General features: G+C 37.1%; 1 pseudogene; it reads right to left on the bottom strand.

Annotated features, from left to right (window-relative positions):
• LOC103194906 overlaps positions 1-25,269 on the bottom strand; it is an 85,215-nt pseudogene that overhangs the window by 54,104 nt on the left and 5,842 nt on the right.

Genomic DNA, 25,269 nt, shown 5'->3' with positions numbered 1-25,269 from the left:
TTTTTGATATGCTGTTGGTGTCTGTTGTTGTTAGGTGCTGTCAAGCTGTCTCTTCATTGCAGGTTCAACTTCTTCCCTCAATATCATTTGTTGTCTCTGATTTACAGTGACCCTGTGCATAGCAGAACAAAACACTTCCCAGTCCCAAATTAGCTCCACAATCCCTGTTATACTTCAGCCCATCACCGCAGACACTGTGTCAATCTATCTCATTGAGGGTCTTCCCCTCCTTTGTCAACTCTGCACCATACCAAGCATGACATCCTTCTGTAGGGAATGGTTCTTTCTGACAACATGACCAAAGTAGGTGAGACAAAGTCTGGCCATTCTCATTTCCAAGGAGCATTCTGGCTGCACTTCCTCCAGTACAGATTTCTTAGGTCTTTTAGCAGTCCATGGCACGTTCAGCATTATTTTCCAGCACCACAATTCAAAAGTAACAACTTTTCTTCAGTCTTCCTTGTTCATTGTCCAGCTCTCACATGCACATGAGGTGATTGAAAATACTATGACTTGGGTCAGACATACCTTAATCCTCAAAGAGATATCTCGGCTCTTCAGCACTTGAAAGAGATCCTTTGCAGCTGATTTGCCTAGTGCTTTACCTCTTTTGATATCCTGACTGCTGGTTCCATTGGTGTTTATTGTACAACCAATGGATATGAAGTCTTTGACAGCTTCAATTTTTTCTCCATTTATTGTGATGCTAATTATAGGTCCAATTGTGAGGATTTTTGTTTTCTTTATATTGCTATATAATCCATACTACAGACTGTATTTTTCTAACTTCATCAGTAAGTACTTCAAGTCATCCTCCTTTTCAGCAAACAAAGTTGGGTCATCAGATTATCACAGGTTGTTAATGATTCTTCCTCCAATTCTGATGCCACGTTCTTCTTCATATACTACAGCTTCTTGGGTTATTTGCTCAGCATAGAGATTGATTAAGTATCATGAAAGGATACAACCCTCATTTGATTTTAAATCATGCAGTGACCCCTTGTTCTGTTTGAATGACAACCTCCTTGTCTATGTATAGGTTACTCATAAGTACAATTAAGTGTTCTGGAATTCCCTTTCTTCTCAATGTTGCTCATACTTTGTTATGAACCACACAGCCAAATGCATTTGAATCGTCAATAAAACATAAGTAAATTTATGTATTCTTTGCTTTGAACCAAGATCCATCTGACATCAGCAATTTTATCCTTTATTCCACGTCCTCTTCTGAATCCAGCTTGCATTTCTGGAAGTTTTCTGTCAATATACTGTTGCAACCATTTTTGAATTATGTTCAGTAAGATTTTACTTGCATGCAATATTAATGATATTGTTTCATAATTTCGACATTCAGTGGGATCCCCTTTCTTTGGAATGGGTTCAAATATGGATCTCTTCCATTCAGTTGTCTGGATCTCTTCCAGTCAGCTGTCTTCCAAATCTCTTAGCATACCCAAGTGAGTGCCTCCAGCAAAGCATTCATTTGTTGAAACATCTCAATGAGTATTCTGTCAATTCCTGGAGCCTTATTCTTAGTCACTTTCTTCATTGCAGGTTCAACTTCTTCTCTTAATACCATTTGCTATTATTATTTTTTAATGCCTTTTACTGAAATATAATTTATGTACAGTGAACTACACAAAACTAAAGTGACATGGGTCAATATATATATATTTGTTTGCAGTGTTCCCTCCTCACCTCTTTGTTGGAAACCAAGAAAGAAAGTTTCTTTCCATATATATACCTTTTCTTGGCCCTCCACAACAACAAACTAATACTATATTGTCCTTCTGTGATTGACTTATTTCACTCAGCATAATGTCCTCCAAGTTCATCCATGTTATGTGGTGTTTTGCAGACTCTACATTATTCTTTAGTGTTGCATAGCATTCCATTGTGTCTATGTACCATAGTTTGGTCATCCACTTTTCCATTGATGGGCACTTAGGTTGTTTCCATCTTTTTGCTACTGTAAATATTGCTGCAATGAACATGAGTGTCCATGTATCTGTTCTTTTCCTGGCTGTCACCTCTCTAGGTTATATACCTAGTAATGGGATTGCTGGGTCAAATGAAAACTCCAATTCCAGCTTTCTATACATTGTGATACTGTTTTCCACAGTGGTTGTATCACTTTACATTCCCACCAGGAGTGTATGAGAGTCCCAATCTCTCCACATCCCTGCCAGCATTTATTTTTTTGTCTTGTTGAACCTTGCCATCAGTGCTGGAGTGAGATGGTATCTCATTGTATTTTGATTTGAGACTCTCTGATGGCCGATGATCATGAGCATCTCTTCATGTATTTGCTTGCCACCTGAATATCCTTCTTGGTGAAGTGTCTATTCATGTCTTCTCCACATTTTTCAACTGGATTGTTAATTCCTTTGCTGTTGAGGCATTGGAAATTTGTATAAATGTTAGAGATAAGTCCCTTGCCAGATAAGTAATTATTGTCAAGTATGTGCATTTTAGTGGTGTTAATTTCGTTGTTCCATATAATTTTCTGGCTGAGTTCATTTTATTTATGAATCATGTTATCATTTCATTCATTGATATTTTTTTGTTGTTGTTGTTATGTGCAGTTGAGTCAGATCTGACTCAGAGTGACACCTTCTTTGGTTTCCAAGGTGATATCACTTCAGAAGTAGATTATCCAACCTTTCTTTCGAGGAGTGTATGGTGGGTTTGAATTACCAGCCTTCTGGTTAGCAGTCAAGTGCCTTAAGCACTATGATACCAGGGCTTCTCACTGGTATTTACTAAATATCTCTGCTGGTCTTATTTTTTATTTTGTTGTGAAAGCTTATCATTTTTCTTTGCACTTAACCTATGATTTATAGTTTTCTTCCCAAGTTTAGAACAGCCCATTCTACCTTGCAGTTGTCTTGACTTCCCCACCATTTAGAAGTCCTATTACTACACAGTTTTTTCCTCTTATTCATTTGTAGTTGTCCTCATTTGTCAATTGACGTCTCTGGTTTCCTGTTTACAATCTTGTGGCTTATTTACTTTGGATACTTCCATAGCTGGGTTGGTTTCTGGGCTAAGTCACCATGTGTGTTAATGGCCATTTGTTGTTTGCTGTTGTTGCTTCTCTGTTCAAATGATTCTATTTAGTATCTCTTGTGAGGTTGGTCTGGTTTTAACACATTCCCTTAGTTTCTGCTTATCTGGAAATCTCCTAATTTCACCATTATATTTGAGGGCCAATTTTGCTGGGTGAATAATTCTTGGTGAATTTTTTTTCTCTTTCAGGGTTTTATATATTCCATCCCATTGTTCTCACTTGCATGTTTCTGCCAAGAAATCTGAGCTTAGTCTTATTGGTTGCCTCTTGTGTGTAACTTTTTGTTTTTCCCATGTTGCTTTCAGGATTCTTTCTTTGTCTTTGGTTTTGCTGAGTTTGATGATCATATGCCCTGGTGATTTTCTTTTGGGGTCTATCTTGTTTGGGGTTCATTGGACTTTTTGAATGGATGTAGTCTTATCTTTCATCATACCAGAAAAATTCTCTTCAAACAAATCTTCGACAATTTTTTCTGGGGTTTTATTTGTCTTTTCCTGTTCTGGAATTCCGGTGACATGTAGGTTATTCCTTTTGATGGCATCCCACATGAACCTTTAGGCTTTCTTCATTTTGTTGTGATCTCTTTCTGACTGATTGCTTTCTATAGATGTATTGAGGTATTTGCTTTCAATGTCACTAATTCTGTCTTAATTGTTTCAATTCTACTCCTTTGCCCGTTCAATGTGTTATCTATTTCTGAAAATTTACCACTAATCTTCTGGATTTCTATCTGTAGATGATCTGTATCATTTCTAATTTTACATTTGTTTTGTCATTTTGTTCTTATATTGTCTTTCAAAATTGTTCTAGGATTTTGTTTTCCTCAGTTTTGTCAGTTTTTTCCTTGATCTGTTTCTCAATTCATTGAAGATAACTAAATATAATTCTTTTGAATTCCAATATTGAATTGGAGTTCCAACACTATGTCTTCCTCATGGGTGTGTTTTGAGTCTGTATCCTGGTCCCTTGTTTCTCATGCTTTATCTTGCTTCTTTGTGTACCACTGTGATGCTCTATATTCTCCAAGGCCTTACAATGTTTTTGTGTTTATATTTAATTGGTGATTGTGTGTTGCAGTGAACTGTCCAAGATTTTGGTTTTCTTTGCTGTGTTTGTATGTTATCTATGTAAGCAGGGTACTGTGCTGGCTCCTCTATTTGTTAGTTGGAAGCCTTTATACATTTACCACCTGTCTTCTTTCCCACTGTCATCCTCCCATATGTCCCTGCCATCCTTGGTAAATGAAATCTGTTCTTATGTCCCTGGTATCCAAATGGGAATGCTGTCACTTTAATATCCAAAACAGCCACTGCTTGGAAACGTTCAATATGGCTGTGCCCTCCAGACAGGGGAAAGTTCACAGTTCAGGTTGTCTCCCTCTTTGCTGTTTCTGTTCCTAGTCATAGGCTACCAGTGCATACATCCCTGCAGCCCTAGACAACCAGGGCTGACTTTTATGTCAATTCTTAGATCCCAATACCACTTGTAACTAAATATTCAGGCTGTTGGTCCCATTAGAGTAGCTGACAGTCCACTGTTTTGACACTGTACTCACAGTTTTTGTTCAGGTTTTTCCACTAGTTGGTGCCTAATCCACTTCTGTATACTTCTTTTCAAAATTTAGGGCTCCAGGAGCTCTGGTAGCATAGTGGCTAAGGCACTTGACTGCTAACCAGAAGGCTGGTTGTTCAAACCCACCAGCCACTCCTTGGAAGGAAGATGGGGCAATCTACTTCCGTAGTGATGCTGCCTCATAAACCCAAGGAGGGGTTGCTATGAGTTGGTTCTGACTTGATGGCACATAACAACAACAACAACAACAACAACAACAGGACTATCTTCTGTATCTCTGTCAATTTGTTTCTCTTTTCTTTGTTGAAGAGAGTCTGTGTAGCTTGTATGCCTATTCCTCCATCTTATAGGAAGTCTAATACCATTGGTTCTTGATAGTATGCCACCTCCTGAAATGGATGAAGATCAACCAGGCATTTTTGGAGCAGTGACTCTGTGTTTTCCTTTCATCTTCTTTTGATGCTTCCTGCGTCATTCAATATTTGGTCTATAGAATCTTTCAATACTGAAATTCGAGGCTTTAATTTTTTTCTCAGTTTTTTCAGCTTGAGAAATGCCATAGATATTCTTCCTTTTTGGTTTTCTACCTGCAGGTCTTTGCACATTTCATTATAGTAATTTTCTTTGTCTGCTTGAGCTGCTCTTTGAAATCTTCTGTTCAGCTCTTTTATCTTGTCATTTCTTCCATTTTCTTTAGCTACTATCCATTCAAGGGCAAGTTTCAGAGTCTCCTCTGACAGCCATTTTGGTCTTTTCTTCCTCTGTCGTCTTGTTAATGTCCTCTTGCTTTCTTTATGGATGATGTTCTTGATGTCATCCCATAATTCTTCTGTTTTTTGTTCACTGATGTTCAATGCATCAACTTTATTGTTTAGATGATCTCTCAATTGAGGAGGGATATAATCAAGGTCATATTTTGGTTCTGATGGACTTGTTTTAATTGTCTCCAACTTCAAGTTGAACTTGCATCTGAGCATTTGATGGTCTGTTCCACATCAGTTCCTGGTCTTCTTTTGGCTAAAAATATTGAGCGTTTCCATTGCCTCTTGCCACAGATGTATTCAGACTCATTCCTGTGTACTCCATCTGGCAAAGTCCATGAATATAGCCACCAATTGTGGTGCTAAAAAATGTATTTGCAATGAATAAGTCATTGGTCTTGAAATATTCTGTCATGCGATCTCCAAAGTTATGTCTGTCACAAAGGCCAAGTTTTTCAACTACTGGTGATTCTTCTTTGTTTCCAACTTTTGCATTCCAGTCACCAGTGATCATTAACACATGTTGATTGCATGTTTGGTCATACCAGACTGCAGAAATTGATAAAAAAAAATCTTTTCATTTCCTCATATTTGGCTTTGTTGGTTGGTGTGTAAATTTGAATAATAGTCATATTAATGGGTCTTCCTTGTAGGCATATGAATATTATCCTTGTACTTCAGGACAGATCTTGAAGCATCCTTTGTAATGATGAATACTCCACCATTCCTCTTCAAATTGTCATTCCATTCCTCTTCAAATTGTCATTCCTGGCATAACAGATCATATGTTTGTCTAACGCAAAATGGCCAAAACCAGTCCATTTCAGCTCACTAATGCCTAGAATATCAATCTATGTGTGCCATTTCATTTTTGACCACTTACAATTTTCCTAGATTCATACTTCATACATTCCATATTCTGATTGTTAATGAATGTTTGCAGCCGTTTTTTTTTTTTTTTTTTTTCTCAATTTGAATCTGCCCATGTCAGCAAATGGTCCTGAGAGCATTACTTTACCCATATTATTAGGGTTGGTTTTACTCTGAGGAGGCAGCTCTTTCCTGGTCCTATTTTGAGTGCCTTCTGACCTAAGGGGCTTGTCTTCCTGCACTGTGTCATACAATGTTTCCGGCTATTCATAAAGTTGCCTAGTGATGAATCAGACAGTGTTTTTCTTCTATTTATAAGGCTTTCCCTGGCCAATTCTTTGAGAAATGGATGGCTTTTCCTTCTTCCTACTCTGTCTCAGTTTGTAAGCTGAATTGAAGCTTTTGCACCATGTGCAACCCTGCTGGCATTTGAAATACCAGTGGCACAGCCTGAAGTCTCACAGCAACATGCAAGCCACCACAGTAGGCGCAACTGACAGATAACTTTGTCTCCCTTAGCTGACAAAACTTCTCCACCTTCCCCTTACTTACCTGGATCCCAAAGCTCTGTCGTCTCAGGCTTTTCCCCACTTCCTACCTCTTGGATTTGGGCCTGTCATCTCCCTCCGCTTATCTGGATCCTGTGGCTCTGTCTCATCCCTGTTTTTTTTCCTCTGCTTGCTGCCTTTTGGAATGGTGCTTATCATCTCCCACCCCTTACCTGCATCCCACAGCTCTGTCCCATCCCCAGCTTTTTCCCCTGCTTCCTAACTCTTGGGGTGGGGTCTGTCATCTCTCTCTTCTGTCAGAATCCATTGGCTAGGATTTTGTTGAAAATTTTTGCATCTTTATTCATGCAGGATATTGGTCCATAGTTTTCCTTTTGAGTGATATCTTTGCCTGATTTGGGTATCAAGGTTATGCTTGCTTCATAAAATGAATTTGGGAGGGTTCCACCCTTTTCTATGTTTTGGAATAGTTTGAGTAAGACTGGTGTCAGTTCTTCTCTGAATGTTTGGTAGAATTCTCTGGTGAAACCGTCTGGGCCAGGATTTTTTTTTTCATTGGTAATTTTTTTAGGATCTCTCTGAGTTCTTATTTTCTCATGGGTTGTTCAACTTTCCCAACTCAGTCTGTGTTAGTTTAAGTAAGTAGGGTGTTTCAAGATATCTTTCCATTTCTTCCAGATTTTCAAATTTCTTGGAGTGCAGTTCTTCATAGTATCTTGATATAATCCTTTTTATTTCAATTGGTTCTGCTGTGATGTCACACATTTTGTTTCTTATTTGTGTTATTTGTTCTTCCTCCCTCTTTTTCTTTGTTAAATTTCCAGTGGTTTGTCAATTTTATTAATGTTTAAAAAAAAAAAAAAAACTAATTCTAGTCTTGTTGTTTTTTCTATTTTGTTTCATTGATTTCTGCTCAAATCTTTATTGTTTCCTTTTTTTTCTGGTGATTGTTGACTTTTCTTTCTGTTCATTCCTTTTCTAATTGTTAGAGATGTTGCTTTAATGAGTTGATTTTGACTCTTCTTTTTGATGTGTGCATTTATTGCTATAAATTGACTTCTGATCACTGGTTTTGCTGTGTATCAAAGATTTTGGCTTGTTGTGTTCTCATTCTTGTTTGATTCAAGGATTTTTTGAATTTCATTCTTTTATTTCTTCTCTTGCCCAGTCATTCTTAAGCAGGATGTTGTTCAGTTTCTATGTCTTTGCACTATTTCCACTAATTTTCCTATTGTTGATTTCTAATTTGATAGCATGATCATCTGAGAAAATATTTTGCAGTATTTCAATGTTTTGCAATTTATTAAGGCTTGCTTAATGGCCTAACATTTGGTCTATCAGGGAGAATGTTCCATGTGCACTAGAAAAGAATGCATATTGAGCTGTTGTTGAGTGAAGTGCTCTGTAGATGTCTATAAGTTCAAGTTGATGGATTGCATTATTTAGCTTTTCTGTCTTTGTTGAGTTTCTTTCCAGTTGTTCTATCTTTCATTGAAAGTGGTGTTTTAAAGTCTTCTATTATGACTGTGGAGTTATGTGTTTGTCTTTTCAATTCTGTTAAAGTGTAATTTATGTCTTATGGGACTCTTTTGTTGTGTCCATAGATATTTATTATGGTTATATTTTCTTGTTCATTTGATCCTTTAATCATTATATAGTGTCCTTCTTTGTCTCTTATGGTGGTTTCTGTCTTAAAGTCAATTTGGTCAGAAATTAAGATTTCCACTCCTGCTCTTTTCTGTTGCAATTTGCTTTATATATCTTTTTCCAAACATTGATTTTTATTCTATTTTTGTCTTTGTCTCTAAGGTGTGTCTCATATAGACAGCATATTGGTGGGTTATGCTTTCTTATCTGGTCTGCAGCTCTCCATCTCTTGAGTGGTGCATTTAATCCATTGACATTCAGTGCAATTATCAACAAGTATGAACTTGTTGCTGTCATTTTGTTATGTGATTTTTCATGGTATTATTGGTTTATTTGTTCCATATAATTTCTTTGCTGAGCTCATTATGCTTATGAATCATGGAATCATCTCCTTTGCTACTATTATTTTAGTATTTGCTAAATATTTGTGGTTGTCCTCTTTTGATTTGATGTGAAAGTTCATCATTTTTTTATTGAGCTTACGCTGTGATTTAAAATTTTCTCCCCAAGTTTAGAACAGTCCATTCTATCTTGCAACTCTCTTGACTTCCTCTCTTTCAGTAGTTCTGTAACTACACTATTTTTTCCCTCTTTTTTGTTTTGTAATCGTTATCATTTGCCAATTGATGTTTACAAACTTGTAAGCTTATTTTACTCTGGATATTCCCAAAGCTGTGTTGATTTCTGGGTTATGTCATCTTGTGTATTAATGGTCAGTTGTTGTTTGCTGTTATTGGTTCCCTATTCAAAGACTCCCTTTAGTATCTCTTGTAAGGTTGGTCTGGTTTTAACAAATTCCCTTAATTTCTGCTTATTAGGAAATGTCTTAATTTCACTATCATATTTGAGGGACACTTTTGCTGGGTACATAATTCTTGGTTGGACATTTTTCTCTCTCAGGGCTTTATATATACTATGCCATTGTCATCTTGCTTAAATGGTTTCTCCCAAGAAATCCAATCTTTGTCTTATTGGTTGTTCTTTGTAAGCAACTTTTCATTTTTCCCATACTGCTTTCAGGATTCTGTCTTTGGTTTTGATGAGTTTGGTGCTGATATATCTTGGTGATTCTCTTTTGCGGTCTATCCTGTTTGAGGTTCATTGGACTTCTTGAATGGATATATTATCATCTTTCACCATACCAGGCAAGTTCTCTTGCAACAAATCTTTGAAAATGTGTCTGTCATTTTATTTGTCTCTTCCTGTTCTAGAATTCTGATTACATGTAGATGATTCCTTTTAATGGTATCCCACAGGTACCTTAGGTTTTTTTCATTTTGTTTTGATCTTTTTCTGACTGTTTTCTAAAGTAATACTGAGGTTTTTGTCTTCAAACTCACTAATTTTTTCTTCCATTGATTCACTTTTACTGCTTTGCCCTTTCAATGTGTTATCTATTTCTGACAATTTAGTATTAATTTTCTGGATTTCTATCTGTAGATTTTGTAGCATTTCTAATTTTTCATTTTTTTTGTCATTTTGTTTTTATATTGTCTTTCAAAATTGTTTTAGGCTTTTCTCTATATTTTCCTAAATTTTTTCAGTGTTTTCCTTGATCTGTCTCTAAATCCATTGAAGGTACCTAAATATAATTCTTTTGAATTCCTTATCAGGGAGTTCCAATGCTGCATCTTACTCATGGGTGTGTTTTGGGTCTATACCCTGGTCCTTTGTTTCTCCTGCTTTATGTTGCTTCTTTATGTGGACTGTGGTGCTCTGTTGTCGCCAAGCTCTGGTAGTGTAGTGCCTAAGGCACTTGACTGCTAACCAGAAGGCTGGTGGTTCAAACCCACCAGCCACTCCTTGGAAAGAAGATGGGGCAATCTACTTCTGTAGTGATACTGCCTGAGAAACCCAAGGAGGGGTCGCTATGAGTTGGGTCCAACTTGACAGCACATAACAACAACAACAATATATCGCAATGACATGCCCATGACTTTTAGTTTCTTGGTTTGGATTTTATCTACATGAACAGGTACTGTACTGTGCTCCTCTAATTACTAGTTGTCAGCACTTATACACTCACTACCTGTCACTTTTCCCATTGTCAGTCTCCCATATGTCTCTGCCATGTTTGGAAAATGGATCCTATTCTTAGGTCCCTGGAATCCAAATAAGAATGCTGTCACTTTAAATATCCAAAATGGTCACCACTTGTAAACATTAAAAATGGCTGTGTACTCAATCATTTAAAATATCCATGATGGCCACCTCTTGTAAATATTCAAAATGGGTGTGTTCTCAGTCACTTTAAATAACCAAGATGGCCACCACTTGTAAACAAAATGGCTTGCCCTTGGTCATTTTAAATATCCAAAATGGCTACCACACATAAACAAGCAAAATGGTTGTGCTCTCCAGACTGCTGAAAGTCCCCAGTTCAGCTTGTCTCCCTCCTCTCTGTTTTCCTTCTTAGCCATAGGCCCCCAGCACTGTCATCCCTGCAGGCCTTGGTGCTTATGCCTAATCTTTAGGTCACACCTCAGGTTCCAAAACCACTTGGAAATATTCAGTCTTTTCATTCCATCAGAGTTGCTGACAGTCAGCAGCTCTGTCCATCTCTGTACTCACTGTTTTCCTATAGGTTTTTCCACTAGTTGGTGCTTAATCCCCATTTGTATACTTCCTTTCAAAGCTCAATGCTCCAGGTTTATCTTCTGTATCTCAGTCAGTTGGTTTCTCTTTTCTTTGTTAAGGAGGGTATTTGTAGCTTGTCTATATATCCCACCATCTTACCAGAAGTCTACTCCTCTGGTTTTGCTTTGGCTGAAGATATTGAGTTTCTTCATTGCCTCCTGCCACAAATGTAGCCAATCTGATTCTTGTGTACTCCATTTGGCAAAGTCCACATGTATAGCTCCTATTTCTGTTGTTAAAAAAGATATTTGCAATGAATAAGTCACTGGTCTTGCAAAATTCTATCATGTGATCTCCAGCACTATTTCTATCACCAAGGCCCTACTTTCCAACTTCCAGTAATCATTTTTTGTTTCCAAATTGTGCATTCCAATGACCAGTGAAAATCAACACATCCTGATAGCAAGTTTGGTCAATTTCAGACTGGAGAATTTGGTAAAAATCTTCAATTTCCTCATCTCTGTTTTTTTGTGGTTGGTGAGTAAATTTGAGTAATAATAGTATTAACTACTCTCCCTTGTAGGTGTATGGATATTATCCAATCACTGAGAGCATTGTACTTCAGAATAGATCTTGATACATTCTTTGTGATGATGAGCCCCACTCTGTTCCTCTTCAATTTGTCATTCCTGGCATAATAGATTAAAAAATGGCCAACATCAGTGCATTTCAACTCACTAATGTCTAGGATATCAAACTTTATGCATTCCATTCATTTTTGACAAGTCGTAATCTTCTTAGATTCATACTTCATACATTCCATGTTCCAATTAATAATAGATGTTTGCTGCTGTTTCTTCTCATCTTGAGTCATGCCACATCAGCAAATGGAAGTTCTGAAAGCTTCACTCTATTCACGCCATTAGTGTCAGTCTACTCTGAGGAGGTAGCACTTCCCTAGTCGTATTTTGAGTGCCTTCCAACCTGTAGGACTCTCCTTCCAGAATTATATTGGAAAATGTTTCAGGACTAATCATAAATCTTCCCAATAATATATCAGATAGTGTTTCACTGCAATTCATAAGGTTTTCAGTGACCAATACTTTGGATGGTCTCTCTCTTCTTCTTAGTTTATCTTAGTCTGGAAGCTCCACTGAAACATGTCCACCATGAGTAACCCTACTGGCATCTGAAATACCAGTGGCATAGCCTCTAGCCTCACAGTAACAAGCAAGCCACCACAGTATGACAAACTGACAGGGAAGTTTGTCTCCTTTAGTTGTTCCAAACCACTCTTCTCACTTTCTGGTCTCCTTCAGCCATTCTGAACTCACCATGCTGCCTCCCCTCCTGGTTCCTACCTTCTGGACCACTCCGCACCTGCCATGCCATTTCTCCTCCTAGTTCCCACCTTCCTGGCCACTCTGCACCTGCCATGCCATTTTTCCTCCTGGATTCCACCTACCTCGTTGTATAAAAACTTATACAATGAAAATTATAAAACACACTAAAAGATACCTACATAAATGGAAGGACATTTCATACTCATGGATTGAGAGACATAATGGAATGAAAATGGAAGTTTTATCTAAAATGATGTACAGATAAAATTAAATTCTGATTTTAAAAATCCCAGCAACATTTGTTACTGGAATGGAAAAATTAATCACTAATATCACATGGAAATGAAAGAGACTCTGAGTAGCCAAAGCAATAGTGAAGGAACACAAAGCAAGATGCTTCATAGTCCCTTATATCAAAAAATTCTACAGGTAATACCAGACTTAAGACAGCATACTGTTCCAAGGACTTCCTCATAAGTCAGTTCTGATGTAAATCAAATACTTCATTTTCTTTTTAGTTTTCATCAATATTGTTTTTTATTATTAATATCTTTATGGAGTCTCATCTTTATTTGTCTTTGGCATCTGTCATTAGAATGATAACATCAGTAAATTACATGCTGCAACATTGTATGTAGTATATATTACTAATAATGAGATGTGAGAAAAAAAAGAGAGAAAATTAAATGTCTCTAAGTGCAGTTCATTGTAACTTGAATATATCATAAGTTGATAAAAATCTGTATACAGCTACTATAATAAAAACATCATGGTATTGTTTCAACAAAAGACACATAAAGCCCAAAACCCAGAGCAATCAAGTTGATTCCAACTAGTAATGACACTTGAGGAGAATAGTGCTGCCTTATGGGTTTTCCAAGGTTGTAAATATTTGGAGTGGCCTGAGGTGGGGTGAGAAGGAAGTGAGGTGGTGTGGTAGGTTTGGAACAGGCTGAGGGGGACCAGGAAGGAACCAAGACAAGGCAGTGAGTACATATTACTAACAATTAAATTTGTAAAAAAGAAAAAGAAAGAGAGAAGTGAATGGGGTTTGTGGTGGTTATGTTTATGTGTCAACTTGGTTGGGTCTGTCTGAGTGCTTGGGCAGCTTGTGGTAGTTATTCCCCATAATGAGACTGGCAATCAATTCCTGGCACTTTGAACTTGGACTTAAAGCCTCCAAATTGTAAGAAAAAACTCCTGTTTGTTAAGGCCATTCCCATTTGTGGTATATTCCTGTTAAAGTGGCACTAGGTAACCAGAACAGAGTTGTTGAGGGGGAAGAGGAAGTGAGTGAAGAGGTTTGAAACAGCTAAGGGAGATGAACTTGTCTGTCATTTTGTTGTACTTTGGTGCTTGCTAAGACAGATTCAGAAGATGAAAGAGGCCATTCACTTCTCAAAGAACTGGCCAGAGCAAACATTATGAATAGCACTAACTGATATATTACTGGAAAACTTTATGAATAGCCCTAAAACATTGTCCAACATAATGCCAGAAGATGAGCTCCTCAGGTTGGAGGACACTCAAGATATGACTAAGGAAGAGCCACCTCCTTGGAGTAGAGCCAACCATAATGATGTGGATAGAGTAAAGCTTTTGGGACCTCCATTTGCTGATGTGGCATGACTCAAGATGAGAAGAAACAGCTGCAAACATTTGCTAATAATCAGAATATGGAATGTACAAAGTATGAATCTAAGAAAATTGGAAATTGTCAAAAATGAAATGGAACACATAACGATTGATATTCTAGGTATTAGTGAGCTGAAATGGACTGGTTTTGGCCATTTTGAATCAGACAATCATGCAAACTACGATGCTGGGAATGACAAATTGAAGAGAAAAGTGGTGGCATCCATCATCACAAAGAATGCATCAAGATCTATCCTGAAACAAAATGCTGTCACTAAGAGGATAATATCCATACACCTACAAGGAAGATTTCTCAATCCTACAATTATTCAAATTTATGCACCAACAACAAAAGCCAAAGATGAGGAAGTCAAAAATGTGTACCAACTTCAGCAGTCTGAAATTGAACAAACATTCAATCAAGATGTGTTGATTATCACTGCTGATTGGAATGCAAAAGTGAGAAACAAAGGAGAATCACTAGTATTTGGAAAATATGGCCTTGGTTATAGAAATGATGCTGGAGACAGCATGATAGAATTTTGAAAGACCAACAACCCATTCATTGCAAATACTAACACTAACAGCAACTATACATGTGGATTTTATCAGATAGGGTACACAGGAATCAGATTGACTACATCTGTGGCAAGAGGTAATGGAGAAGTTCAGTATCTTCAGCCAAAAGAAGTCCAAGAGCTGACTGTGGAATGGATCATAAACTGCTCATATACAAGTTCAAGCTGAAACTGAATACAAAACAAGTTGACGAGACCCAAAATATGACCTTGATTATATCTCCCTTGAATTTAGAGACCATCTAAAGAATAGATTTGTACCATTGAATATCAATGTCTGAATACCAAAGGAATTGTTGGATGACATCAAGAACATCATCCATGAAGAAAGCAAAAGGTCATTAAAAAGACAGGAAAGAAGAAAAGACCAAAATGGATGTCAGAAGAGTCTTGAAAACTTGCTCTTGAATGGAGAGTAGATAAAGCAAATGTAAGAAATGACAAGATTAGAGAGCTGAATGGAAGATTTCAAAGAGGAACTCAAGAAGACAAAGTCAATTATTGTGATGAAATGTGAAAAGACCTGTAGTTAAAATACCAAAAGAGAAGAACATGCTCAGCATTTCTCAAGCTGAAAAAAATGAAGAAGAAATTTAAGCCTCCATTTGGAATATTAAAGCATTCTATGGGCAATACATTGAAGGATGCAGGAAACATCAAAAGAAGATAGAAGGAATACACAGAGGCACTGTACCTAAAAGAATCATTGATATTCATCCATTTCAGGAGGTGACATATGCTCAAGAACCAATGTTATTGAAGGAAGAAGTTGAAGCTGCACTGAAGGAACTGGCAAAAAATAGGGCTCCAGGAATTGAGAAAATAACCCATTGAGATGTTTCAACAAACAGATACCATGCTGGAGGCACTCACTCGGCTATGCCAATAGATTTGGAAGACAGCTACCTGGCCAAATGACTGGAAAAAATCCATATTTGTACCCATTCCCAAAAAAGGTGATCACACACAATGTGGAAATTATTGAATGATATCATTACTATCACAAACAAGTAAAACATAACTGAAGATAATTCAAAAATGGTTGCAGCAGTATATTGACAGAGAACTTCCAGAAATGCAAGCTGTATTTAGAAGAGTACATGTAACAAGGGATATCATTGTTGATGTCAGTTGGATCTTAGATGAAAATAAAGAATAGCAGAGAGATGTTTACTTGTGTTTTATTGACCATGCAAAAGCATTCGGTTGTGTGGATCATAACAAATTATGAATAACCTTGAGAAGAGTGGGAATTCCAGATTACTTAACTGTACTCATGAGGAACCTGTACATAGACCAGTAGGCTGTTGTTCAAACAGAAAAAGTGGATACTGCATGGTGTAAAATCAGGAAGGGAGTTTCAAGGTTGTATCCTATCACTATACTTATTCAATCTGTATTCTGAGTAAATAATCTGAGACACTGGATTATGTGAAGAAGAATATAGCATCAGGATTGGAGGAAGACTCATTAACAACCTGCAAAATGCAGATGACACAACTTTGTTTGCTGAAAGTGAGGATGACTTGTAGCACTTACTAATGAAGATTGAAGACTATATTCTGCAGTATGGATTACACCTCAATATAAAGAAAACAAAAATTTTCATGACTGGACCAACAAGGAACATCATGATAAATGGACAAAAGATTGAAGTTGTCAAAGAATTTATACTACTTGGTTCTACAGTCAACAGCAATAGAAGCAGTAGCCAAGACATCCTAAGATATATTGCACTGGGCAAAGCTGCTGCAAAAGACTTCTCTAAAGTGTTGAAAAGCAAAGATGTCTCCCTGAAGACTAAAATATGCCCAACCTAGGACAGGGTATTTTCAATTCCCTCATATGTATGTGAGTGCTGGGGAACAAATAAGGAAGACTTGATGCTTTTGAGTTATGGTGTTGGCAAAGAATACTGAATGTACCAATGACTGCTAAAAGAACTAACAAATCAGTCATGGAAGAAGTGCAGCCAGAATCCTCTTTGCAAGTGAGAATGGCCAGACTTCATCTCACCTACTTTGGTTATACTGTCAGAAGAGACCATTCTCTCAAGAAAGATATCATACTTGGTAAAGTGGAGAGTCAACAAAAAAGGGGAAGGACCTCTGCAAGATGGATTGACACAGTGGCTGCAATGATCGGCTCAGGTATAGCAAGTATCATGAGCCTGGCACAGGACCAGGCAGTGTTTTGTTCTGTTGTCAGAGATGGCTCAATGGCACCAGACAACAACAACAACAAATCTTTACAGAATCAGATTGCCTCATTTCTCACAAGGAGTGGCTTGTGGGTTCAAATGGCTGAGATAGTTGGAGCTGTGTGTCAACATGGCTGGACCACTATTCTGTGTGGTTTAAACAATTCTGATGTGGGTTGTTCCAATGATGGGATCAGAGGTGTATGTTTTGAGCAGCCAATCCATTGAAAGGGAGTTTCCCTAGGGATGTGGCCTGCTTCCAGTATATTTATGGACATCCTGGGAAAAGAGACACTCTTCTGTGGATAGGGATTCTGCCTACAACTGTCTGTGAGTGAACAATCCACCATTCAGCCTGGAGATCATGGATTCATCATTCGTTGGAATCAACAGCCAGTATATTGCCTTCCAACCTTGAGCTCTTCAGCCCTTGCTGCTGCATGAGTCGGGAAAAGCCTCCAGCTTGACATTTGATCCAAGAACTTGGGACTTGCCAGCTTCTATAAGTGTGTGAGCCATTTTCATGAGATAAATTTCTCTTTCTCTATATATATAAGCTTTACTGGTTTTGTTTCTCTAGAGACCCAGTCTAACAAAATGGCTGACCTTTTAGTTAGCAGACAAATGGTTTAACCACTATGCCAGCAGAATACCCTAATAATCACAAAGACTAGTAAAATAGAATCAAAAAATCAGAATAAATTCATCCATCTGTGGACAACTAAATTTCTAAAATAGGTCAAAGTCCTTTCAACAGGGCAGAAACAATCTCTTTAATTAATGGTGCTGTCAAAAGAGGATATCTGCTTTCATACAATGAAATAGAATCCATATCTCATACCAAACACAAACACTAATTAAAAATGGATCAAAGACCTAAATGTTATACCCAAAACAGTAAAATACTGTGAGAAAACTGTAAGATTTAATCTTTTGTAAAATAATATAACAAACATGACAACAAATTAATGGACACAATACAAAATAGACAAATGGGACCTCATAAAAATTAAAACCTTATGGTCATCAAAACACCTTTTCAAAAGAGCAAAAAAAAAAACAACCTAAGGACTGAGGGAAAGAAAAAAATAATTGAAAACAAGGAATTGAATCAAGGTTTAATCTCTAAAATATATATATATATATATATATATACACATATACACATACACACACACACACACACACACACATACATATATATATGTATATATATATATTTATAAAACTCACTGCTGTTGAGTCAATTTCGACTCACAGTAACCCCACCTTGGGTTTCCAAGGTGGTACCAATGTAGAAGTAGATTGCCCAATCTTCTTTCTTAGAAGTGGCTCATGGGTTTGAACCACCAGCTTTCTGGTTAGCAGTCAAATGCCTTAGGCACTACACGACCAGAGCTCCTATACATACTTGAACGATTCCATAACAGATGTTAAAATAGGCAAAGGCTCACCCCAGCTAAACAGGCAATGATTTATTTTATTTTAAGATAACAGTAAATATTGGCAAGGATGTGGGGAGAATGTGACAATTATCCATTGCTGGTGGGTGTGTTCTCAAAAAACTTAGAAATATCCCATGATTCATCAATCCTACTCCTAGAGTGTGTTGGTTATCTTTGTATGTCATCCTGGCTGTGTCATGATTCTTAATGGTTTGGTAGTTATAATGTATTCATCCACATGATAAGATCTCATATAATGTAATTACCTCTATGACAAAATCTGCTATGAGCAGCCAATCAGTTGGTAAGGAGTTTCTTCAAGAGAGTGGCCTGATTCCAATATGCATACATTCTTGCCAAGCTCTCTGTGTTTTTTTTTTTTTCTTTCCCCAATCTAGATCCTGCATCTAGCTCATTGATCTTCATTATCTGACATTGTGTTCTTTGGTCTTGAACCAGGAGCATGTCATATTGCTTGCCCATCTTGGGATCATTGCCTTCACATCCTGTGAGCCAAGAGCCTATAATCTTACCTGCAAATTTTGGGTTCATCAGTTCCTGCAATCAGCAGCCTGCTCTATTAGCTGCTGATCTTATGTTCATCAGCCCCTGCAGGTACATGAGTAAAGAAAAGTCTCCAATTGGATGTTTGATCTATAGACTTGGGTTTTACCAGTTTCTGTAACCCTTTAACCCATTTTCTTGAGATAAATTTCTCTTTCTTTCTCTCTCTATCCCTTTCCCTTTATCTCTCTCAAGAATTTAAAATATGTAAGATAGTAACAATTCCAACAAAAATTAAAAAAAAAATCAGAGTATGGTTGCATGGAGATGGATGTAGGCATACAGGTATACAAGAGGTATAGGTGTATGCACGTTGTTGTTGTTGTTATGTACCATCAAGTCAGACCTGACTCATAGCAACCTCTCCTTGGATTTCCGAGGTGTTATCACTATGGAAGTATATTGCTCAACCTTCCTTCTGAAGAGTAGCTGGTGGGCTTGAACTGCCAGCCTTCTGGTTTGCAGTCAAGTGTCTTAGGCACTATGCTACCAGAGCTCCTTTGGTGTATAAAAGTGAGAACAAGTAGAAGCACTTATATATACATGTAAATATGGATATGTGTTTGCAGGAATATATACTCATTGAAGACATGACAAAAGATACTCCTCAGGCATAACCAAATACCTCAGAGATTTGTTTTCTAGAGTTTAAGGCTTAAGACTAAAGTATTATGGGACAGCTCTGTCAATTGGCACAAAATAGATCACAAAGTCAAGTTATGCATACTAGTGGCATAATGCCTTGGGTCTTAAAAGCATGTGCATGGCCATCTCAGATCTAACTATTGATCTCTACTCATAAAGAGCAAAAGAGTAAGGTAAAAAAAAAAAAAAAAAAAAATCTCAGAGAAGAAACAAATCTACAGGCTGGTGGCCTACATTAGCCACTACCCTGCGATCAGAAGAACTAGATGATACTGGCTACGATTACTGACCAGTTATGGCAAGGTCACAAAAGATGGTCAAACATGGAATGGGAAATGAATGTAGAGCAAAACTCAAATTCTTTTAAAAGCCCAGAATAACTGGACTAGCTAAGACCAGAGAACTCCCAGAGACTATTGTTCTGAGATACTATTTAAACTTTGAATTAAAACTACTGACTGTGATCACCTTTAAGTGAAATAGTCAAGTGGCACATGAGAGAAAGGATATTACCCATATGATTAAAAAAAAAAAATCTATATAAAACCAAAAGGTCAACATTTACTCTAAAGCAGTGATGTGAAGATAAGGAGGCTGGGAAACTAAAGTACTAGCACTGGAACAACCAAACAAAATTAAAGAGAATGTTGACACCCTGTGAAAAATGTAATAAATATTACTGAATAAATTGTGTGGAAATTGTCAACTGAGGGACTAGCCTAATATGAGCTTTCACCAATAGACAAAATAAAATTTTATTAAAAGAAGGAAAAGAGAGTTTTAAATTATAAGTGAAATAGATGAAGATGCTATCTCTGAAGAGGAGACATGAGTTAATTTTGAACTTGTCTTGCCAATTTTAACATAATGAATTTTAAAACCAACACCTAATTATTATCTTCATAAATTTCAGAATTCCAAGGATAAGAAAAGGATTTCTGAAAGCTTCAGAAAGAGAAAAAGACTGTGTTACTTCTGATACAACACAAAGGAGATTGGCATTAAATTTTTCTTTGGTAAGACTTATGCTACACCACTCTGTCAGTTTGTCATACTGTTGTGGCTTGTGTGTTGCTGTGATGCTGGAAGATATATCACTGGTATTTCAAACACCAATGAGATAACCCATATGGACAGGTTTCAGTGGTGCTTTCAGACTTAGACTAGGAAGAAGAAAGAGGTGGTCCACTTGTGAAAGAAATGGACACTGGAAACCTTATTTAAAATGATATATTTTCTGATATAATGCTGGAAGATGAAGAGATTCCAAAGGCTGTAAATCTTTACAAAAGCAGACTGAATTATCTTTCTCCTGTGGAGAAGCTGTTTGGATCGAACCACAGATCTTTTAGCTGGAAGCTGAAATCTCTAGCCACTACACTATGAGAACTCCTAACTCAATGCAAAGAAAACAAAAGTCCTCACCACTGGACCAATAAGCAACATAATCATCAATGGAGAAAAGATTGAAGTTATCAAGGATTTCATTTTATTTGGGTCCATAAACAACACCCATGGAAACAATAGTCAAGAAGTTAAAGGATGAACTGTATTAGTCTGCTGTAAAAGACTTCTTTAAAGTGTTGAAAAGCAACTTTGAAGACTAAGATTCTTCAGACCAGTCATGGCATTTTCAGAAGCCTCATATGCGTGTGAAATCTAGACAAAAAACAAGGAAGACCAAAGAGCAATTCATGAGTCTTAATTGTGATGTTGCTGAAGAATGTTCTGGTGGCATACTGCCTAAGGCATTTGACTGCTAACCAGAAAGCTAGTGGTTCAAACCCACCAGCTACTACTTTAAAGGAAGATGGGGCAATCTACTTGCGTAGTGATACTGTCTCAGAAACCCAAGGAGGGGTTGCTCTGAGTCAAAATCGACTCAATGGTGGTGAATTTAGATTTTGGTTTGCAGGAAGAATGAGAAAATCTAACTTTGAAGAAGGACAGCCAGAATGTTCCTTAGAAGTGAGAATGGCCAAACTTCGTCTCTTGTAGTTTAGTCATGGTATTAGGAGGGTCCAGTCTCTGGAGAAGGATATCATGCTTGGTAAAGTTGAGGGTCAATGAAAAATGGTAAGGGCCTCAACGAGATGGATTGAAACAATGGCTGCAATGATGGACTCAGATACAGCAAGGATTTGAGGCTGGCACAGGACCAGGCAATGTTTTGTTCTGTTGTACATAGAGTCACTATGAGTTGGAGCCCACTAGACACCATCTAACAACAACAACAATGGGTCAGCTAAAAAGGGGGAAGATTCATAAGAAAATGGAGTATCATAGTTGCTGCAACAATGGACTCAAGCATAGCAGAGATTGTGAGGATGGCACAGGAATGGACAGTCTTTCATTCTGTTATTCATAGGGTCACTATAAGTTGAAACTCATTTGACAACACATAACGACAACAAGAATTATTCTAGAAGATAGAATACTTTCAAAAATCAAAGTATTCAGCCTAGAACCATATAGCCAGCTAAATTTTCTAAGGGTGATGGAAAAATTAGGAAAAGGATAGTGGTGATGGTGAAGCTGAGTTTCATTATACTTCAATTCCCCATCCTTTGTACAACCATCCCCAACCCTGGTTAGAGACAGATAAGCAGACATGATAACTCATTTCCTTAAAAACTCATTTGAATTGAAGCTCAATTCCCCATCCTTTCTATAACCATCCCCCACCCTAGTTGTAGACAGATGAATAGGTATGATAATGCATTTCCTTAAAGGTTTTTTTTTTTTTTTCCTGAAACAACTGAAACCAACTTGAAATTGGTTAAATGCAGCTCAGATCAGTTTTGGTCTATGGACATGCACAGTGAGGCGAATGAGAATGAAATTGTTCAGAACTAACATCTCCCTCCAGCCACTCCTTGGAAGGAAGGTTGGGCAATCCTACTTCCGTAGTGATACTGCCTTGGAAACCCAAGGAGGGGTCACTATGAGTCAGTGCCGACTGGAAGGCAAACAACAACAACAACAACAACAACAAACATCTCCCTCAGGAACTCTTGCTAGCATAGTGCCTGAAGCACTTGACTGTTAACCAGAAGGCTGGTGATTAAAACCCACCAGCGACTCCGCAGAAGGAAGGTTGGGCAATCTATTTCCCTAGTGATACCGCCTGGGAAACCCAAGGAGTAGTCGCTATAAGTCGGTCCGACTCAACGGCACATAACAACAACAACAACATTTCCCCCTCTGTCTATGGCTCCATCGACTAGTGACAGGAAGTCAGTGTAACTCATCTGGCGTGCAAGCATAATGCATTAAAAATAGACTGTCCCTTTAAATTGAGTTGAAGGAAGCTTCAGTCAATTCCCAGCTAATTCATTTGCTAATTCCTCTCCAAATTCATGAATTTTTTATGACTATGTATAGGCCCATTTCCTGAACTTTACAAAAACTATCTGAACCCCTACTCAGGGAGAGAGATTGGGTAATTTTGTCTCCTTACATTGCCATTTTGCAATAGATAATCTTTCTGTTTCAAGCGCTCAGTGTGTGTAAACTAGTTTGGCCTAATTGGCCACCAGACAAGGACTCATGTTTAGTCTGCCTTCAATGATTGTACAATTTGATGGAAATAATTAATGTCACTGAGTTATACATGTAAAAAATGTTGAGGCATTTTTTGTTGTTGTTGTTCTGTATATGTGTGTGTCTGTGATGAAATAGGCATTTGTTTCTTTATTCAATAATTAGGTAAGAAAAACAGGTTTTCTAGGCAAATTTACATTTAAAATATGAAACAAACTAAAATATGACAGGATTTTGAGAATTGAAGAATGTATAAAGGAGATTGTGAACATCATGCTTGTATGAATGATGTGAATGTAATCAGACTAGATAGACCCTTGGAGACAGAAAATGGCAAATTCCTAGGTTTACATTGAAGAACATTTGCATGGTCAAAATAATATGATTTTTTTTTTTCAAGTTATAAGTTTTAGAATAAATATGTAGACAAATCATGGATGACTTAATTACAGTTATGGAGCAAATGTAACACTTTAGTATGTTCTTAATAATGTATAATTTAAGGTACTACTGGGAAACACTGCTGGGTGGAGAAGTAGCAAAAAGAGACTTAAAAAGAAAGTGTTCAAACAATCTGAGTTTACAGATTCTAAAATCAAAGGACACTGGTGGAAGTTGAAGTTATATAAAGTTAAAGTTAAAATGTAATATCAAGTTTACATATTCAATTAAAATAAAACTCTAAATTGGGATTTACTTTCTCATATTAGGAGGACATTAAAGGGGAAGAAAAAAACTATTGCTCTCAAGTCAACTCCAATTCAAGGTGACTCCACATGTATTAGAGTAGAACAATGCTCAATAAGGTTTTCAATGACTGACCTCTTTGCAAGTAGATAGTCTTCCATAGACATCTTTGGTTAAACTAGAACCTCCATCCTTTGGTAAGCGGCAGATCCTGCTAATAATCTTTTGCATTACCCAGGAATTCCTGAAGGAGAATGGTGTAAATAAGGTAAATTTGCTACTATCATCATAGAACATTAATTTATAATATGTAAAATAGATAAGTCATTAAAAAGATGAATAAGCACATTATTTAGAGATGTGTAGATGATTTTGAGTTTATGCTGGTGGGGATGGGTGGTTGTCATTCTAATATCCTGTTGGCAATGGATGGAGGAAAGTTTGGGACAAATTTTTTTTTCCTTTAAAATATATTTTTCCCCTTGTATGTTTAGCAAGATTAATACATTAAATTGATAAAAATAATACATAACATTTTTCTCGGTGCAGGACAAGGAGCTGAGAAACTGTTTGAGGATTCCAATTTTATGTTCTGTGTTTGCACAATTATTCAGTGCCAAAGGCAGCAGTTCAGTACCCTGATTTCTAATTCTGAGATTTTTGTAGGACATAGCACTGCCTCCCATTGGGCTAGAATTATATTACTTTGGGAAGTGGCTCAAGTCCTTTTGATGTGCATAATTAACATTTAAAATAATAATGGAAACTCTTTTTATAAGTCATAACCAAATGGCACTCTCTTACATACTGTGACCTGGGACTGAGGGAAGCCCTAGTTTTCCAAAGCCTGAGGGTGAGGGCAAAGTGAGCAGCTGCATCTTGTTCTGCATAAGAAGTTGGTGCCCATTAGGCCCATTAATTCATAAGCACTCTTTATTTTAATACTTGCAGGGTGCCAAGACATTTAGGTCACCTTTAGTTTTAAGCTGACATTTACCTCACAAGGAAATTAATGAACATTCAGGGACAGTTCAACAGATGCAAGAATCTCCAGAAAATGAGAAACACTTTAGGGTTCAGAGGAGGGTTGCATTATTTTTGGTACTCTACTTCTGGCTAATGAAGTCCACAGTCAATCAAATGAGAAGTGACTTGTCATAGGATCATTTGCAAGTTTGTTATAGGGTAGTACCTTCTTCCTTCCCACACTCTGTAGTCTTCTTGCGTGATAGGATTCTCAGCATGAACATCTCAGTCCCATAAAAGTAGTTTCCTTAATTTCCATCTCCAAATTTTGGAAACTGAAATTTAATTGCAACAGCAACATTTTATTTGTTAAATTAATCCAAAATTCACATTGGCAGAAATGTAGCCTTTTATATTTCTAAATTGCTTTGTATTTTATACACTGTTTAACCTCTAACATCTTACCACATTTTGAGCTATGGAATTAAAAATGTAAATATGAAATTAGAAATGCAAAATTAATGTAAAATAAAAAAGTAATATTTTAATATAGCAATAAGAGGCCACTATTAAGGCCAGCAAAAGGGCGGGCCCCAGTTCCAGGAACTGGGGCGAGGCGAGGAACATATAGTTTTAGTAAACAATTCCCAGAACCAT

The sequence above is a fragment of the Orycteropus afer genome, unplaced genomic scaffold (genome assembly GCF_000298275.1).
Source record: "Orycteropus afer afer isolate SDZICR_OR568_19922 unplaced genomic scaffold, OryAfe1.0 scaffold00004, whole genome shotgun sequence".
NCBI lineage: Eukaryota > Metazoa > Chordata > Mammalia > Tubulidentata > Orycteropodidae > Orycteropus > Orycteropus afer.
This window is presented reverse-complemented; position numbering and strand designations above follow the sequence as displayed.